The sequence below is a fragment of the Lissotriton vulgaris genome, chromosome 8, assembly GCF_964263255.1.
Source record: "Lissotriton vulgaris chromosome 8, aLisVul1.2, whole genome shotgun sequence".
NCBI classification, from domain to species: domain Eukaryota; kingdom Metazoa; phylum Chordata; class Amphibia; order Caudata; family Salamandridae; genus Lissotriton; species Lissotriton vulgaris.
Window position 1 is genome coordinate 334,028,755 of NC_141696.1, and position 17,791 is coordinate 334,046,545.

The following is a 17,791-nucleotide window of genomic DNA, read 5'->3' on the forward strand; positions in this document are numbered from 1 at the left end:
CCAGGAGAAGTGTTGGCCCTTCCTGAAATCGACGGCCGGTGAGTCCCGATTGAAGTAACTGTGGTCTGAATGAACAGCAAGAAAGTATTATGTGCAGCTAGCAACGGCGGCCATCTTGAAGGCAGGCAGTCTTAAGGACAGACCCCTTGGTCATTGTGGGGCGGCCATCTTAAAGTCAGGCCTAGTGATTGGCCAGTGAGAAACGACACGCACGAGCTACAGAGAAACATAACAAGCGTGAGGCAACACGAGTAACCAAGAATAAACAAGCACGAGCAAAGTCGAATAGACATTGAAAAAAAAGGAGAAAAACAACCGTAATTAACCAACCAAGGCAACTGCGAACGAGCAGCGACAAGCCGATCAGAGTCAGAAAAGGCGGGAAACACGTGTCACCAAGATGGTGACCCCAGAGACATCCCCACAGCGAAACGAAGTCAAGCCCATCACTGCAGGAGTGTCGCACCTGCGGGCCCCGGAACCTTTAACACTGACCACAGGAGGGAGCATGGGCCCCAAGTGGCAAGAGTGGCTTGAAGATTTCGAAGACTACATTGAGGGATCCAAAGTAACTGTTGATAAAGAGAAATTGATCGCCCTCCGCAACCTGGCAGGTCGTGAGATAAGCAAACTAATCAAAGATCTTCCCCCTGCAGACGCAGGGACATATGACAAAGTACGTGAGGCGCTGAACAAAAAATTCCTCCATAAAAGAAATGTGGACTATGAACGTCATGCGTTTCATCAAGCGCGCCAAGGAAAGGACGAGGCGATGAGCGTATTCATCCCTCGACTGCGGCGATTATCGAGACACTGTGAATTCGACACCTTTTCAACAGATGCCGCCGTAAAGTCACAAATCATAGATGGGTGTCACTCGGAAACCCTCAGGAGGCGGCTGTTAAGAAAACCCCATGAACTAGACGACATTGAAGAAATGACTCGCGTCTATGATCAGGCCGAGGAACATGCCACCAACATTGAAACAGGGCGCAATGTGAGCCATGAACAAGCGCGTCGCGTCCAAGCCAAAGGCAGCAGTCGAAGAAGCTCGAAAGACAAGCAATGGAGACCACGACCGTCGTTTCATCAAAGACATCCAGAGCACAGGAGGCCAGAACCTGGGCGGAGGGAAAGGAGACCAGAAAGGACGAAAAGATGCTACAGGTGTGGATATGATTATCCCCATGTAGATGCCTGCCCTGCCATGGGTCAGAGATGTAGGAAATGTGGGCGGACGAACCACTTCGAAGCGATGTGTGGGGACTATCACAAAGAGAGGCGAAGCGAAACAACGAGGTCGTCTCGTTCTGACACCAGAAAACATCCCATAAGAGCTGTTCAAGGAAAGACCACTGTATCCTCAGGCTCGTCACATTCCAGCCGAGAGTCGCGCAGATCTCGATGGGAGCGTAGGTCACCGTCTCGGGACTCCAGATCATCATCCAGAGAATCTGAATATACCGTTGAATACGTGAACATGATCGCAGATCCCGACCAACTCAAGAAATATCCACGTTTGGATATAAAAGTAGGGAATCATGACACTAAATTCGTGCTGAATAGCGGGGCTTCGCTGAACTATATCCCAGTCACAGAATATAAGAGGATGAGCCCTAAGCCTCCACTAACTTATGCACCAGTCCAAGTCTTCACTTGGATGTCCAAGAAGCCACTTCAATGCTTGGGAAAATTCCCAACAACACTCAAACACGACACCATCACCATACCGGCGGTCATACATGTCATCAAGGGCCCAGAGGCTGACTGTCTACTCAGCCTACCAACTGCAGAGCGTCTCCGCCTTGTTGAAATCCTCTTTAAGGTCAGTGATGACCAGGACATTGTCAGCAAGTTTCCAAGACTGTTTCAAGGGCTATGGAAAATGAAGGGATGCCAAATACATCTACACATCAATGAACAGATCAGGCCTGTGGCACAGCACCCTTGACGTGTACCATTCCATCTCCAGAAAGCTGTCGAGGATGAACTTAATGACCTCCTGTCGGCAGACATCATTGAACGGACGGATGGTCCAACCCCATGGGTATCGCCAGTGGTCATCGTACCAAAGAAAGGCACCACTAGCAAGGTGAGACTGTGTGTTGACATGCGATTACCCAACACTGCAATAGAAAGGGAACGCCATCCTGGGCCGCATCTAAGCGACATGATCTCTGCTTTGAACGGGGCGAGGGTGTTCTCGAAGCTGGATTTAAACAAAGGCTATCACCAGCTGGAGTTGGATGTCAAGTCCCGTTACATTACAACATTTGCAACCCACTTAGGACTCTTCAGATACAAGAGACTGAGTTTTGGTGTTTCATCAGCCGCAGAAATCTTTCAAGAGGCAATCCGGCAAATCATTCAACATATCCCCAACACTCTAAATTACAGCGACGTCATCCTTGTGTATGGCTCCGATGTCCGTGAACACGACATAGCACTTGATCGTGTCTGCCACGCCCTGCTAGATGCAAATCTGACATTAAACAACGATAAGTGTGAGTTCCACCAGTCCACTTTAAAATTCTTTGGCCACATTTTCTCGGGCGCAAGGATGAAACCTGATCCGGACAAGATAGAGACTTTGAACAACACCAAGAGCCCTCAGGATGTTAGTGAACTCAGATCGTTCTTGGGGATGGCCAGTTACTGTGCCCGTTACATAAGAGACTATGCGACTATCAGCCATCCTCTTCGCACCCTTACCAAACAAGGCCAACCGTTTGACTGGACACCCCAGTGTGAACATGCGTTCCGAGAAATCAAGCATGCAGTAGAGTCTGCTGACAACCTCTCGTACTTCAATCCGAGACGGAAGACTGAAATCACTGTGGATGCCAGCCCGTGGGGTTGGGGGCTATCTTAGCACAATATGACAATGACTCTGACCAGAGACGCATTGTTGCCTATGCCAGCCGCAGTCTGTCCGATCCTGAGAGGGCATACTCGTAACCTGAGAAAGAGAATCTTGCTGTGGTTTGGGCATGTGAACATTTTCATTTTTTTATCTATGGCAAGCACTTTACTTTGATCACCGATCATCAGGCGCTAGTCACCATCTACGGCATCCCCAGATCCAAAATGCCTCCGAGGATTGAGAGGTGGGGCCTGAGACTTCAAGAATATACGTTTACCATTGTCCACAAACCCGGGAAGGCGGAGAACCCGGCTGACTACATGTCCCGACATCCTCATGCATCATCAGACTCCAACCCCTCTGTTGCCGTGGAGTACATCCACTTCATGGCTGACCAAGCACTGCCACCTGCCATTCCCATGGAAGTCATCCGAGAAGGCACTGCGCAAGATGTTATCTTGCAGAAAGTACTCCGCAGGATTCAAACCAACCGGTGGAGACATGATCCTCAAGAAGAAGACATTGATCCGGCTGTCAAGCAGGAGATGCAAGCATTCCGACACGTCTCTGATGAATTGTCTGCTACAACGGATGGAATAATACTACGAGGTCAACGGATTGTGGTCCCTGGTCAATTACGGCAAGGCGTCATCAACCCTGCCCATGAAGGCCACAGAGGAGTAGTATCGACAAAGCGAGCCCTCAGGGAACGCGTGTGGTTTCCCCTCCTCGATCAAATGGTAGAGTCCACCCTGAAGGATTGCCATCTGTGCCAGCTGACCAACAAAGGTGATCCACCGGCCCCGCTGCAAATGACCACCCTACCCAGCGGAGTATGGCAAGAACTCGCCATGGATTTCTACGGACCACTACCTTCTGGCAAATACGTAGTAGCCATAATCGATGAATACTCACGATTTCCCATCGCGCAATTTGTGCCATCCACAAGTGCCTCTAGCACTCTCAAAGTGCTGGATGAAGTGTTTGCAACATGGGGTGTCCCCAGAGAGGTGAAAACGGACAATGGACCTCCATTCAATGGGCACGAATTCAGTGCGTTTGCGAAACACCTAGATTTCAATCACCGAAAAGTTACACCTCTTTGGCCACAGGCAAACAGCACTATCGAAAGATTCATGGCCACGATCAAAAAGACATTCCAGCAAGCCACGGCTGAAAAGAAAGACCTGCAAGTGGCTCTCAACGAGGTTCTCAGACCCTGTAGTGACCGTGTTTTTGGCTCTATTTCTGAGTGATGGTGACTTTAAGCTTGCTACCATCCTAGATCCTTATTCTTAGCTTGTTTTGGTCCTTTTAGGCCTCTTTTCAGACCTAGAAGCATAAACTAGAGGATAGCTGCTTTATATGAGGATAGATCCCTTATTCCTGACTCTAATCCATCTATTGCCTATTGGCTTTGACATAATTATGTGTCCTTTCATCATCCTACCTATAGTAGAGGGTGGATCCTGTAGTCCTGACTTTATATTACATATTGGTATGGTTTGTGTATGTATTATGATAGAGTTAAGTCCTTTTCGGGCCTACAAGGCCCAGAACTAGAGAGACTCCATTTTGCTTCCTGCCTCTGCAGATTGAGATGCTTGCAGGGTAAAGGTGATGTTTTAGTTATGAGGTGTTGTTCACTTGGAGAGAACCGGCCTTGGCCGGCCCTTATCGGTAGACTGTATTATTCTTTGTGTCGAAGACACCACAAAAGGCCGGCCGGCTGGGTGTGTGTCCTTGACGCGGAGTGGTGCAGGGATCTGATGGGCGGCAGGCTGATGACTGGAACTTTCCATGAGGAGAGAGCATTCCATATTAGTGAAGTGCAGAAGAGGCGGAGCAGTCAGTTGGAGTTGGGGAGAGCAGTGAGTTGGTGTTTGGAACAGAGAGCAGTCAGTTGGTGTTTGGAACAGAGAGCAGTGAGTTGGTGTTTGGAACAGAGAGAGGTCAGTCGGTTCTTGGAGTGAGAGAAGTCAGTCAGTGAGTTGAAACCAGAGAGAGAGCAGACAGATGATTGCTGGAGTTATCAAAAGCAGTTGTGAGCAGATGGTGTTTGGAGCTGGAGAGAGAAGGCAGATGATGTTTGGAGCTGAAGAAAGCAGTCAGAAGTAGTTACTTATCAGAAGGAGTTGTGATCAGCTGGAGTCTGGAGTGATGCCTTTTGGAAGAGACTGAAGTTATATCGTGGATTAGTCTGTGGGAGCAGCTGGAGTGAGTTGGACATTGGAGCTGGGATAATCAGACAGAGTGAAGAAGCTAGTGGAGCGAATGGTTATCAGAGCGGCAGAAACTATATCATTAGACTGAAGCGGAAAGGTGAAGACAGTTCATGGGGGAGAGGAATCCAGTGCAGAGTGATCAGCGCAGATGAATGTCCAAGAGTGCAGGAGAGAATCTGAGATGAGCCAAAGCACAGACGAGAGAGGAACCCAGATGACAGCTAGAGCAAGACTTCATACTAATCAGGTGATATCTGTCCTGTCATATTAGTGCCCATAAACATTAATCTTGTCTTTTATTTCCTAGGCTAGATTCCCCTACTGTATTGCTAATCCTTTTTCTTTCAGCGGTGTGCAGTATAATCCATTCCCTCTTTAGCTATCTACAGTCCCTGGATGTGTTATAGTAATAAAGCTTTCCATTTTAATAAAGAGACCCCGCAGATCTGTGTATGTGTCTATTCCCCTTTTACTTTTCAGGCTATGTGTTATAGTGCAGTATTATATTGTTGATATTGTTAGTGAATAAAGGAACCCCAGTTCTTAATGAACAGCTGTGCAGATGTTGGTATTACAATAAAGTTAACCTTTCTTCTAGTCAGATGCTGTTATGTGAACGGATGCGACTCCCGTCCAGGTAAATGGTAACTGAATAATGAGGGGGAGAGGAGAGCTTGTGTTTGATAATACCTTTCGCACAGTGTGATTTGGCCATTCTTGTGTACCACATAAAATATATGAGACATCCCTAGTAGGTATTAGATGTATGAGAGAAACTTCCCAATAGAGAGAGAGAGAGAGAGCTGAAGGTATTCATAGGACAGAGATTGCCACTAGAGAGAGAGTGGCATTAGTGAGAGCACTGAGTGTGGTCAGTGTGTAATGAGATCGCCACTAGGGAATGTGACGTTAATGAGAGCATTTATTGTAGTCAATGTGTATACCCACAGGATTGTGGCTTGTGTATGTATGAAATAGTGAGAGCACTGGGAGGACACAGTGTGTATGTCGCTTGAGAGAGCACTGATTGTGGTCAGTGTGTAATGGTAAGTAATTGGAACTGCCCCCTTCACTATGAGTAGGAGGGTAGCATAGTCTGGGTCTGAGTTGCCGCAAGACTATAAGGTATGAGTGTGGTGTAGGGCATGGACGTCCTTAGTAATCAGTGAGTATTCCTAGTAATCCCTATAGATTTAGTGGTGTTTCTGATGATATGAGCTTGTATATTGCTAATTCCCCATCCTTAGGTAGGAACACAGATACCTGTTGTAAATAGGTCCTAAGGAGGGAGGTGGTTGCGTTTCAGCTGGGTTGGTGGTGTCTTGGTGAGCTGATTCTATCTGGTCCGAAAATCCGGTCGTTACAGACCCTATAGGACAACTCCTCATTCAACCATCGGAAAGTGCCCTGCAACGCTGATGCTGGGGCGCCCCATGAGAAATCGCATCCCGACCTGGGAAGGGGCCTTGCGAGCAGTGTCACCAATCCGCAGCCATCTAGAAATGATGGTGACTGATAAGTGCAACAAAGACAAAATGAAATCATATGCCGATGCCGAAAGGAGAGCGAGATCACCATCCTTGCATGAAGGAAATTACGTACTTGTCAAGCAAGATCAACAAAGAAAAACTGACTGTCGATTCTGAGATTAACCTTTGCTGGTTACCCAACAGAAGGGCACCATGCTAACTGCGGAATCTGATCAACGGTGAGTCACCAGGAATGTGTCGCACTTTAAGAAATGTCCTAGGGACATGAAGGGACCTTTGATGAATGTGACTGAAACACTCATTCCGGAAGCGTCGGACCAAATTGACCAAGAGAGTAAGGGTCCGCTGAACGAATCCCTGATTGATGAGAATCCTGGAGTCATGGCGATGCGACCCCGCCGAGACATCCAGCGACCCAAGAGACTCATTGAGGAGATATGACTCCGCACACTGTTCTGTTTGTTTTATTAAGAAAGGGAGAGATGTTATGTGGTCAGCGGTCTAGTAGTTGGGTGGGTGGAGCCAGCTGGGGTGGAAGGGAAGAGGAGGAGTGTGGACAGGATGGGGTTGGTTAGAGTAGGGACAGGGACAAGGAAGGAAGCATGTAATAAAGCTCCTATATGAATATATCTATACTTGTCTGTAGTCATTGCAACGATACGACAGCGAGCAAAGTCTTTCCTTAGAGCCCAGTCCTCCTTTAGTTACAGTTTCCTGATTTAGTTAAGTTTTTACCCGAGATAGGTTTGCTCACGAGTGCTAGCTGGTGGTGAAAATGTGTATGCCTTTGTTCTCGCACGTTACCTGAACCTGAATGGTATGCTGCAGTCTTTTTTATGTGAAATAACTTAAATGGGTTTAAAGTCTAATTTTAATGCAAAAAGCCACTGCAGAGAACTTTGCAAATGATGAGCAGTAATCATTGTATTCATGAGAATTATGTCAGAGGGGAAAAAATCGTACAATTTCTCACACCCTAAATCACGTCCTAAATTCCTAGTCTTTAGTTGTTACCATGAACGTTGTGTTAAAAATGCCGAGCGAATCAGTTAAACTTACTTGCTTTTTTATTTTGTAAGTATTCAAAACAACTCTTGGCCATTGTTGCTGGTTCTAATTGTCATATTCTGAATACATACAGTTACACGCATTGCTCTGGGTTCTTAATAAAGGTGTTTTAGGATAATGTTTAGTTTAGTTTAAGTTTATTGCTTGATTATTTAAAATCATTACAAACCCCCCCCTAGCTAAAAAAAAAATACATCTGCACATGCAGCTAAGATTGTTATTATACGAGCGAAATAGAAAAAATTGTACAATAAACAGGTTTAAAATTCAGTTACATCAGAGAAATGATGAGTATGTACTCCCAATTTAAGGTATGGGGAAGGTATTTCACAAGATTGTATTTAGTCAGTAACTGCTTCCAATAGGTAACTATGGACAAGTTTCATATATTTGACTCCTCTACAGGCCAGAATGCATGATGAACCCTCCAGCCAGCTTATCACTGCTTGTCTGCTAGATCGAATGTTCAATTTGATGAAAATCGCCTTTAGGTACTGTCTCCTTTGGCTTAGCATGGCTGGACAAGCACATAACAAATGGATCAAGGTTTCTTTTTTGAATCCACATAATCGACAAGCTTCAGTTTTAAAAGCTGGCATCCATGAGTGAGATAAGTCCTTGGAGTCATGCACACCCATCCTGAACTTTAAAAAGCACATCTTTTAAGAACTGAAATGGGCAGACAAATAGGCTTGTGGCTTTGAAGTCCTATATGAGTTTATAACTGTCCATCCGTGTGGCGACGTTTACTATTTTGTTAAAAGAAACTCTATCCATCGTATTGTCCCATGCTGGTTGAAGTTCAAACATGGCCAGGGAGGTACTCAGGAAGCTCCCCCAAGAGTTTGGCATTTCTTGCTCCTTCTGTGACCTAACTTCCTCGCAGCAGAGTCTGTTCAATGTGCCCACTTCGGATGATCGGAGAGTGTGGCAGAATTGAATAAAGTTGCTCATTCCCCTGTATTTTTGATCCTGAAGCCCAAATTCCAGTCTTACCTGGGCAGGCGAGGCGCATTTTGGCAAATCAAAAACCGATTTGTAGATTTTTGACTATAACTCTTTCTGTAAATGCGAATCTTCGCCACACCAGGGAACCAGGCCATAGGACAATCAGGCTGGATTTGGGCAGCCATTACTTTTAACAGATGAGAATGGTTTGGGAAGTCCAGTTTTCTCCGCATTAATCTGTAAGCATAGATCAGAGACTGGGTCTTTGCTCCAAGAGCCAGTTTGTGTTCTTTGTGACTTGTACCCTGCCCAATTGTTACACCCAAGTATTTGTATGAGGTTTTTTCTTCTACATGAGCCCCCTTGACCATCCATTTGAAGTTTAGTTTTCTACTGTCAACTAGGCGGACAACTTTTGTTTTATCTTTATTTATCTCCAGCTGTTCCGTGTCCAAGTAGAATGCCAGGTTATTTATTGATCTCTGTAACCCCACTGGGGTTTGGCTCAGCAAGACTATGTCGTCTGCATATTGGAGTATTGCGAGTGGCTCATTGGCCAATTTCGGCGGGTGGCAGTCTGGGTTTTCAAAGTGTGTGGCAATATCTGATAAATACAGTTTAAAAAGGCTGGGGGCCAAAACACAGCCTTGTTTCAAACCGCCTTGAGTGTGAATACTTGCGGTGGTGCTCAGCCCATTTCCCAGCTTGACTCTTGTCCAAGTATCAGAATACAAAGTTATGATAGCAGAGAGGAGTGCGTTTGGAAGGCCCCATCTTTTGAGTTTGTTCCATAAATGACCCCGGCTCACTCTATCAAATGCAGATTTGATGTCCACTAAACAGGCAAAGAGGCGGACTTTCCTTCTTTGCGCCTGTTCCGTCAAGAGGGCTAGAGTTGCGAGATTCGATTGGGTGCCCATGCCTTGCCTGAATCCTGTTTGGAATTTAGGAATGATGTTGTTTTCCTCCATCCAGGCTTGTAAATGGATCAGTAGGCACAAAGCATATAATTTTGCCTCCACGTCAATCAGAGAGATTAGTCTGTAGTTCCCCGGCTTGCCGTGATCTCCCTTTTTGTATATGGGGTGGATGATAGTCCCCCTCCAGGAAACTGGGATATTAGAAAACATGTAAATCTCATTGAAGACTGCGGTAAGGATTTCCGACCACATCTCTGGATTGTTCCTGAAAATTGCGTTTGGTATTCCATTTGGCCCAGCCGCTCCCTCAGACTTTATTTGATTTATAAGTCTGCTTAGGTCTTTCGCGTTAGTCAGGGGGCTTTGTTCATTGAAAAACAAGTTCAGATGGAATGAATTATCTTTTGATGTAGCGTAACTGGATCCGGCTTGAGCATCCTTTTGGTCATGGTGTGGCCCCTGGAGTGATTGTTCGGGACTCCTCGTGGGTTTGTTGAACAGGGTGTTTACGTGGTCTGTCCAAATTTCTGCACCGATTCCTCCCTCTTTCTAAAGTGTTGGACCAGCTGTTAATGTGTTAATGATCCCCCCAAAATCGCTGCTGTTGGGTTTTTTGCTGGCTGTTAATAGTTGTTGCCAGATTGATTCTTATACGCTGATTTTGCTTTTCCCAAGTTCTTTCTGTAAGCACTCCTTAGTGTTTGCAATTTTGTTTTTTCTTGCTTTAGGCCCTTTTCTCCCTCTCGGGATAGGCGTCGCACTTTTCTCGCGATCTCTCTTTTGCGCATTTTGAGATCACGATTGAACCAAGGCTCCCTTCTGAGGGTTTTTATTGACCCCTGTGGATTGGAAACCGGGAAGGTTTGAAGCAAGAACTCAGCCAATTGCTCCCAATGGTTTACGTGCGCCTGTTCTTGTACTGGGCCTTGGTTCTCATTAAAGGCCTTTACTTTCTCCTCCATGGATTGTGGGGCCACTCCTCGCCATTTTACTTTGCGCAAATTGAACATTTCTGGCTGCTGCATGATGGCATTGCGCTTTTGAGCAATTTTTGTTCTGTTCTTCAGGTTCAAAGTCAACAGCAGGTGGACGCTTTCTGCTCAAGGAATTATTCTGAAGCTGTTTATCTCTGAAAACAGATTAATGCTAGGTATTATAAAGTCTATTGTCAAGGCGGCTTTTCCGCTCAAGTATGTTGCCGGAGGGGGTGAATCCCACTTGGGTTTGCCATTCATGATTATCAGGTCAAGTGCTGCTAATTTGCATACAAAGTCGGACGCACCCTGTGGAGCTTTACTGTTTCTTCCCCATTTGGACGCTAAAAGATTGGTGTTAAAGTCGCCGGCGATCACCATGTGGGAATTTGTATGGCTTTTCTGCAATGCATTTATTCATTTTATTAGAGTTACGTATTTTCTATTCTGCTTCTTTCTCTCCGGATGGATATAAACATTTATTAGAAGGAGTTGTGTGATTTGTTCCTTACCGGTTGGTTACCTTGATCACTTGGATCCAGTCTGCCGCTGCGTCTATTTCTTCTGTTTCCCAGTTTAACTTTTGAGTTATAAAAATTGATAAGCCCCCTCTCGGATGACCATAGTTTGAATGTCTTTCTGCCAGGCAATGATGTTCAATGAAACCAGGTATTGTGGTTGCCCCCATGTTCCATGTTTCCTGAAGCAAAATTATTTGTTGTTGCATTAAAAAGATTGCGGTATCTTGATCTTGGCCCATGTCCCCGAAGCCATGCACATTCCATGAACAGAGTGAGATGTTAACTAATTCGTTGTCTTCCCTTGCTAATTCCGGTATTTTTCTTCCTTGGTTAGGAGTGCTTATCATTCAGCGTTTTTGAGATCCAGGCCCAGTCCTTGATTTCCTGTAGGCTTCCCCCGGTAGTACCCAGACCTTCGCTTTTGGGGTGCCTATTCTTTTGCAGGGGCGGTGTCGGTGAGTTAGAACGTGCTCCACGTAAGCATGTGGGCTGGAGTTTACCTGGGCTTTTCCCTTTGTTTAGTTTGTTGAGAAAGGGATATGGATACCTTGGACGTTGCAATGCCTTAAGCCTGATGCCCCATGCCTCGAATCATCCACTCATTGCTGCAATGTTGTCCACCAGGTCCTTGGACGACCAAGTAGTCAGCGACTCCTCTAACCCCCTACCCAGGGTTTCCTTGAATTCCACCGAAATTAGGTCACGCGAACGGATTCCTTTTAGTTCGGGGATTTCGTGGAAGAGTCTCAAAAGGTTTCCCCTGTTGAGCATATCCTGGATGCCTTTTGATGAGTATTCCGGAATAAAAGACAGCTTCAATTCACACTCGTCAAATTCGACTTGCTTTTCGGATGACAATGGTGCACATTCGTTCCTTCCCCCTATTCCTGTGAAGTTTAGCGGCAGTTCTTGCCTGCTTCCTTGTTCATACTCTGCCGGGTATTGGCTTCGTATCTCTTGAGTGGCGCTCAGTGGGCCTGATTTTTTTCGGGCCGACATCCTTATTTGTTGATCCGCTTGCTCCTGGACTGAAAGCTTGCAGTGGCGATCCTTTCCCTTATTGTTACAGCAATTGATTTGGAGGGGATTTGAGAGATGGTTGTCGTTGTGACCTCCGACCTGTTATCTGGGTGTTGCTTTTGCTCTGCTAAGTTAGGCCCTTGATGTGTCTCTGCTTGTTGGAGTGCAAATTGTTGACTACTTTGTACTTTGCCGCCCCTTGGATTCCTGCTTCCCGATGATTGCTGATTTTTTATATCTAATGGTTCAACCTGTAGATTGTCGTGTAGTATTAGCATCTTCGGTTGTTGCACGGCCAAGGTTATTTTCCCAGTCGCTTTGTCTTCAATGGTTGGGCTTCTGGTTCCATGCTTGTTTTGGGGAGCAGTATGAGGTTTTGCCATGTGACTAAGACCTTGACTGTTTGTATAGGAGGTCTGCGAACAGTGTGCTTGGTTTCTTTCAGCACTTCCTGCCTCAGATGAGGAGAGTGGCGTTCCATTCATTTTCGTGGTTGGTTTTGCTGCAAAGAGAGGAAATAATTTGACCGGGGCAAGGCTTGGTTGTTTGTTATATTTTAGCCTGGCCTTCCTTGCGTGCTTTCTTTCCCATTTTGTAGTTTTACCTCCCGCCCTTGTTGTTGTCTGTAATGCCTTTGTTTGATCTTCGCATTGACTTTGATTTATCTCCGGTTCTGATTTCAATTGTGCCTCATTGGTATGTTATGGTTCCTCGTTTTTGGCTTTGGGGAGATGAACGAATTGCTCTTGCGCGATCGATTTTTGGGAGATTCCTTGGATGTGAGTATTAAAGGACTGTTTTGCTGCCCCTAGAACATCTTTTAGGAGTTCCGGTAGTGTTGCCAGTTTCTTTATTATAGGGCTTCAACGGCATGAGGCTAGTTGATTATTTGAGTCTCTTAGCTGGTCCAGAGTTCCTTTTTTTGTTAATAACGCTGTTATTACGTCTAGTTTTTTTTTACTCCAGAAATGTGATTGCCATAAGATTGTGGAGGTCAATTTGAACATCCATTTTGTTTGATTGGAAATTTAGTACTTTTATGGATTGTTCCAGGGTGTGGATCAAAGTTTGGGCCCATTGCATGTTTTGATTGTCATCGTTATTTTGAGCCAGGGCTGGTGAACCAGGGCTTGACCCATTTCCGGAAGAGATGGTAATGGGTGATGAAAGGATTAATTGTTTGTTTGTTATAGGACTGTGGACATCCTCCTGTAGCTCTTTCGAGTTGGCGTCTTGTTTTCTTTGAGGATTCAGGGGGGTTGACGAAACCAAAATGGCTCTTCTTTGTGGTGTTCTTTTCTTTGGGCTCGGGGTACGTTGATCCTTTTCCTGTCCCATCCCTTCTAGTGACTCCAAAATTTCGATTTACCGATCAGCATTTCCTATGAAGCTGCGCTTGCTGCTGATTTTATTAGATCGATTTTTTCCTCCTTTGATCATCTTGTATTAACTCGGCACTGTTCCTTGTTTTCTGGGGGAGGTTTGCCGGCGTTAGGATTTACAATAAGTGAAGGATCGATTTGTCCCTGAATTGATCCATCTAGAATGGACTGAGGATTTCAGCGCTCTCCGCTTGACCCAGTAGGGGCCTCTAGATCCAATAGTTCCGTGGAATCTCTGATATTGTTTCTGATTTTGTAGTAGTTTCTTTATGAGCTTCGGTTGACTCTTCGGAATTTGGTTTAGGGGGTAATCCTGGCGTTTCTGGAGCGGCCTGGTGCACCTGAGCTCTTACTGGTACCAGTTTCCTGCCGTCTATATGAGCCAACTGATTCTCTGGTAATATTTCTTTTGGTGATGCGGTGGCCAACATACCTGAGGTACCTCCAAAAAAAGGTTGTGTTTTGGCCGGCTGAATTGGGGTTGGCAGCAGAACAAATTCCTTTAGGGGGGTGTACATTGCCACCATGGGGTCTTTTAAGAAAAATAACTTTTGAATCACTGTTTGCTGGACCGGTTTGGAATTTAACTTTGTTGGTGGGGTGGGGACTGAGACCAACCTATCCCTGTGGCCAGCTCCATTTTCGCTGGTGCTAATTTGTGAGAGCTCCTCTTCTTGTGATTTCCGTTTAGGTTTTTTGTTTTTGTTTCCTAGTTTCCTTCGCGGTCTTTGTGTAGCCCCCTGGCGGATGGTTCCTGATCGCATCTGTGCGGAATCGTAATGCAATGCTTTTTGGCGCACACCCAGGGGCTGACAGACGGGCGTGTCCTTTCTTAACTTTCACTTGGAGGGGTGTTTTCCTGGCACTTATTGCCGGTTTCTCGCAAGGGGTACTAGTTTCTAGCACTAGTTATTATAGCTTATATGTTACAGCTTTCCCCCCTGGGAGGGGTGTGTTTTTTCTCGCTCCTCCCTGCCACAGCACCCCTCCAGCTACATGGGTGAATTCCCGATATCTTTTGTTTGTAGTGAGTAGGAGTCTGGAGGGAGTGCAGAACCCGTTACCTCTGGTTTGTGCCCAGCACCGCTGTTGCTAGTGTTGCTAGTGTTTCTAGTGTTTCCGCTTCTGTGCCTTTGCTACCGCGTCTTTTTGCGGCTTGCTCCCACGCTACTCACTCTTACTCCCTACTTCTCCTCCCTTGTTGTGAGTGGCGGGTACCAAAGTTAGGGTTGTTGCTTAATGGTCGCTTGACGTTTGGTGCTTGACGCTTTGGGGCTTAATGATCTCCAAAGCAGCAATGCAGCAAGCAGGAATGCGTCAGGGGGAGGAGCCCGCACTGACTGGCACCGTGGGATGGATTGTCTGCTAGAGAGACAGCTCACTGGCCACAAGCACTATCCCAGGTCGCGAAGTTGAGGCGCACGGGGCTCTACTTGTCGATCTCTCACCTGGCTGGCTGAGCTGGCTGGCCTCCGGTGCCACGGCTGACACTGCTGCTACTGCTGGTATATGCTGACCGCTTCTCCGCCTCTTTGTGGCTCTGTTGCTCTACTCCGCTTCGCTCTGCTGTGGGCTTGCAGACCCGTGCTTTGAATACTGATAGAGCAGTCCAGAGCGGTCCTGGATTACACCTTCTCTCCGTCTCGCTCACGGGAGCTGAATAGGCGTGATGTGATACGAGTCTTGCGGAAGTCAATTCTGCCCCTCCGTCATCCTGTCAACCTGTACAGAGCCGAGCGCCGGGCGCGCTGGGAATCCCTATGCCTTTGGATATCTAGAGTAACAGGAGGCCTTGGGGGAGGCTCGGGCGAGAATGCGGCGGGAATGCGGCTCGCACTCGTACTACCCGTACTGCCCGCTGCCGCTGTAGCTCCTCGCTTCCTCGCCTCTTGCCTCCTCGCCTCCGCTGCACACTCCCCGCACTGCCAAAAATGGCGACTGGCGTTCTGGCGTTCTGCTCCGCTCACTCACTCGCTCTACTGCAAGGAGCAGAACACCAGATTCTTCCAGCTTTCTGATGTCTAGTGCGTAACCTCCAGCCCTGTTTGCTTCACACTTGTGTGTAATCTCTCTTGACTGTCACTGCCCTCCCGCTGATATTGTCATCGCCCTCCTGCTCATGCTGTCACCACCCTCCATCTGATACTGTCATTGCCCTCCCACTGATGCGGTCACCACTGTGCATCTGATACTGTCACCACCGTTCTGTTGATGATGTCACCGCTTTTCATCTAATAATGGCATTGCTCTCTTTCTTATGCTGTTACCAACCTGTTGCTGGTGCTGTCTCTTCCCATCTGATGCTGTCACTGCCATCATGCTGATGCTGCCACAGTCCTGCTACAGATGCTGTCACTGTTCTCCATCTGATCTTGTCATTGCTCTCATCTGATGTGGTCAACACTGTGCGTCTGATGCTCCCACTTCTACTGATGCTGTCACTGCTGATACTGTTGCGGCTCTTCATCTGATTATGTCACTACTGTGCATCTGATAGTGTCAATATCATACTGCTGACATGGTTTCCGCTCTAGTAAATGACCATGCCTTTTATTTATCAGTTTTTCAAAACAACACATGAATAAAAGGAATTGTTATTTACAATGTCAATACCTCAAGCTCTCGTAAATGCAAGACCTATTGCATTGCAAATGCTTGTTTATTAAGGCCAGCGAGGAGCGCCGGTGTCATTTCGGAGAGATGGCTGCTGCAAGAGACAGTGGGACTCTAATGACTCTGGTCTCTCTGCCCAGCTATGTCACCAAGGATTATTGATTGATGACCTGCACTGTCTCTCTGTTCTGGTTTACTCATAATGTTATATGCTTGAGCCACATACTTGTTCTGACTTTTTTGTATTTTTCTGAGAAATTCAATAAAAAGAAGTTTTAAATAAATGAACTCTCTCAAGTTTTCAAATTCCAAGTCAAAGTAGCTCATCCAGTCCAAATCTAGTTTGCGTTTTGAAAAAGAAAGTCCTATTTACACAATATATATCAAATCAGGACTACAAGTCTCACCGAACAAAGAAATACATAGAAAGAATTTGGACTGCAGGAGTTACTCACAATTGTAACTGGGAAACGTGAGACCTCTGTATCCCAACTTCCATCTTAGACATGCACTTACTTCTGCACTAATGAAAATATAGGACCGGGGGGCGGAGCTAGCCGGCGAGAGGAATGGCCGCCTAATCTCGCAGCTCCGCCGTGTGCAGCCCTAAATATCCTAAAAAATCCTCTACAGCAACGTTCTGGGATCAGCCCTTGCCCCCGCGACCTGCCTGGAGTGTGGGGGGCAGTCGGGCGTTCCGGCGGCGACGAGTGTGCGGCGCCACAGTGGACTGGAGGAGTGCCGTGTATCAGAGGCACTGGGCCGCAAAGCAGCGGGCTGGAGTTCCGCGGGCGTCCGGGTGACGTGACACGACGTGCGGCAGCGGCCGCCGCGAGGCATCGGTCTATTGACCCCTCTCCCATCCGGAGCACCGGGGACACATTGGCAGCGTACCTGAGGCTGACGGCCCACCCGCTGCCCCTCCGCAACAACGCCCAGCGGTGCAAGTCCTGGGATACCTCCCCCCTCCTACCGAACCGCTGCAAGGGGACGAGGAAGGAATACGCCCCCCCCCCCCCGAGGTACGGCTGCCAGGGACCCGACTTCGGCTCCGAGCATTGACACAGACTTAAAGACTATGCTGCTCTCTATGGAACAGGGCATCCAATCCAGCATCTCGGCCCTGGGGTCCAAGATTGACGCGATGTCCTATAGGATGGATCGGATGGCAGAGCGGCTGGACAAACACGCCGAGAGGCATGATATGGCAGAACGCAGGATGACGGAAGTGGAGGAGACGCAAACCGATCTAGATACGGCGCAGAAGAAGATGGAACGGATGATGCGGACACTGCAAGATAAAACCGAGGGTTTGGAAGCGCGTTCTCGGCGTTGTAACCTACGCATCACGGGCCATCCGGAGACTACAGCGACGGGCCCTATGGAGCGCTTTGTGGAACAGCTTCTCGTGAAACTTCTTGGTGACGGAGTGTTCTCACATATGTTTACGGTGGAGAGAGCACATAGATCGCTGGCGCCCAAGCCTCCACGCCCTATTATAGCGAAACTTCTCAACTATAGGGACAGAGACACTGCACTCCGTTTGGCACGCACAAAACAAAACCTACAATACGAGGGGTCAGCTATCTCCTTGTACCCGGATTTTACGGCTAAGGTGCAGGAGGAGCGGAAACAATTCATACCGCACAAAAAACTCCTGAGGGAGATGGGTCTGCACTACGCGCTGCTGTATCCTGCTAAACTACGGGTCAACAAAGGAGGCCAATCTCACATCTTTACGGATCCTAAAGTGCTGCAGCAGGCAAA

At 47.1% G+C, this 17,791-nt stretch overlaps 1 protein-coding gene and 1 long non-coding RNA gene across 4 annotated transcripts in view; both read right to left on the reverse strand.

Moving 5' to 3' along the window:
* F5 (coagulation factor V) overlaps positions 1–17,791 on the reverse strand; it is a 786,312-nt gene that overhangs the window by 724,665 nt on the left and 43,856 nt on the right. The window lies entirely within an intron of this gene.
* Positions 11,074–16,019, reverse strand: LOC147697016 (uncharacterized). The gene is made up of 3 exons (XR_015299132.1): positions 15,249–16,019; positions 13,771–14,604; positions 11,074–13,724 (listed from the first exon to the last, which is right to left on the reverse strand). It is a non-coding gene; the product is annotated as an uncharacterized LOC147697016 (long non-coding RNA).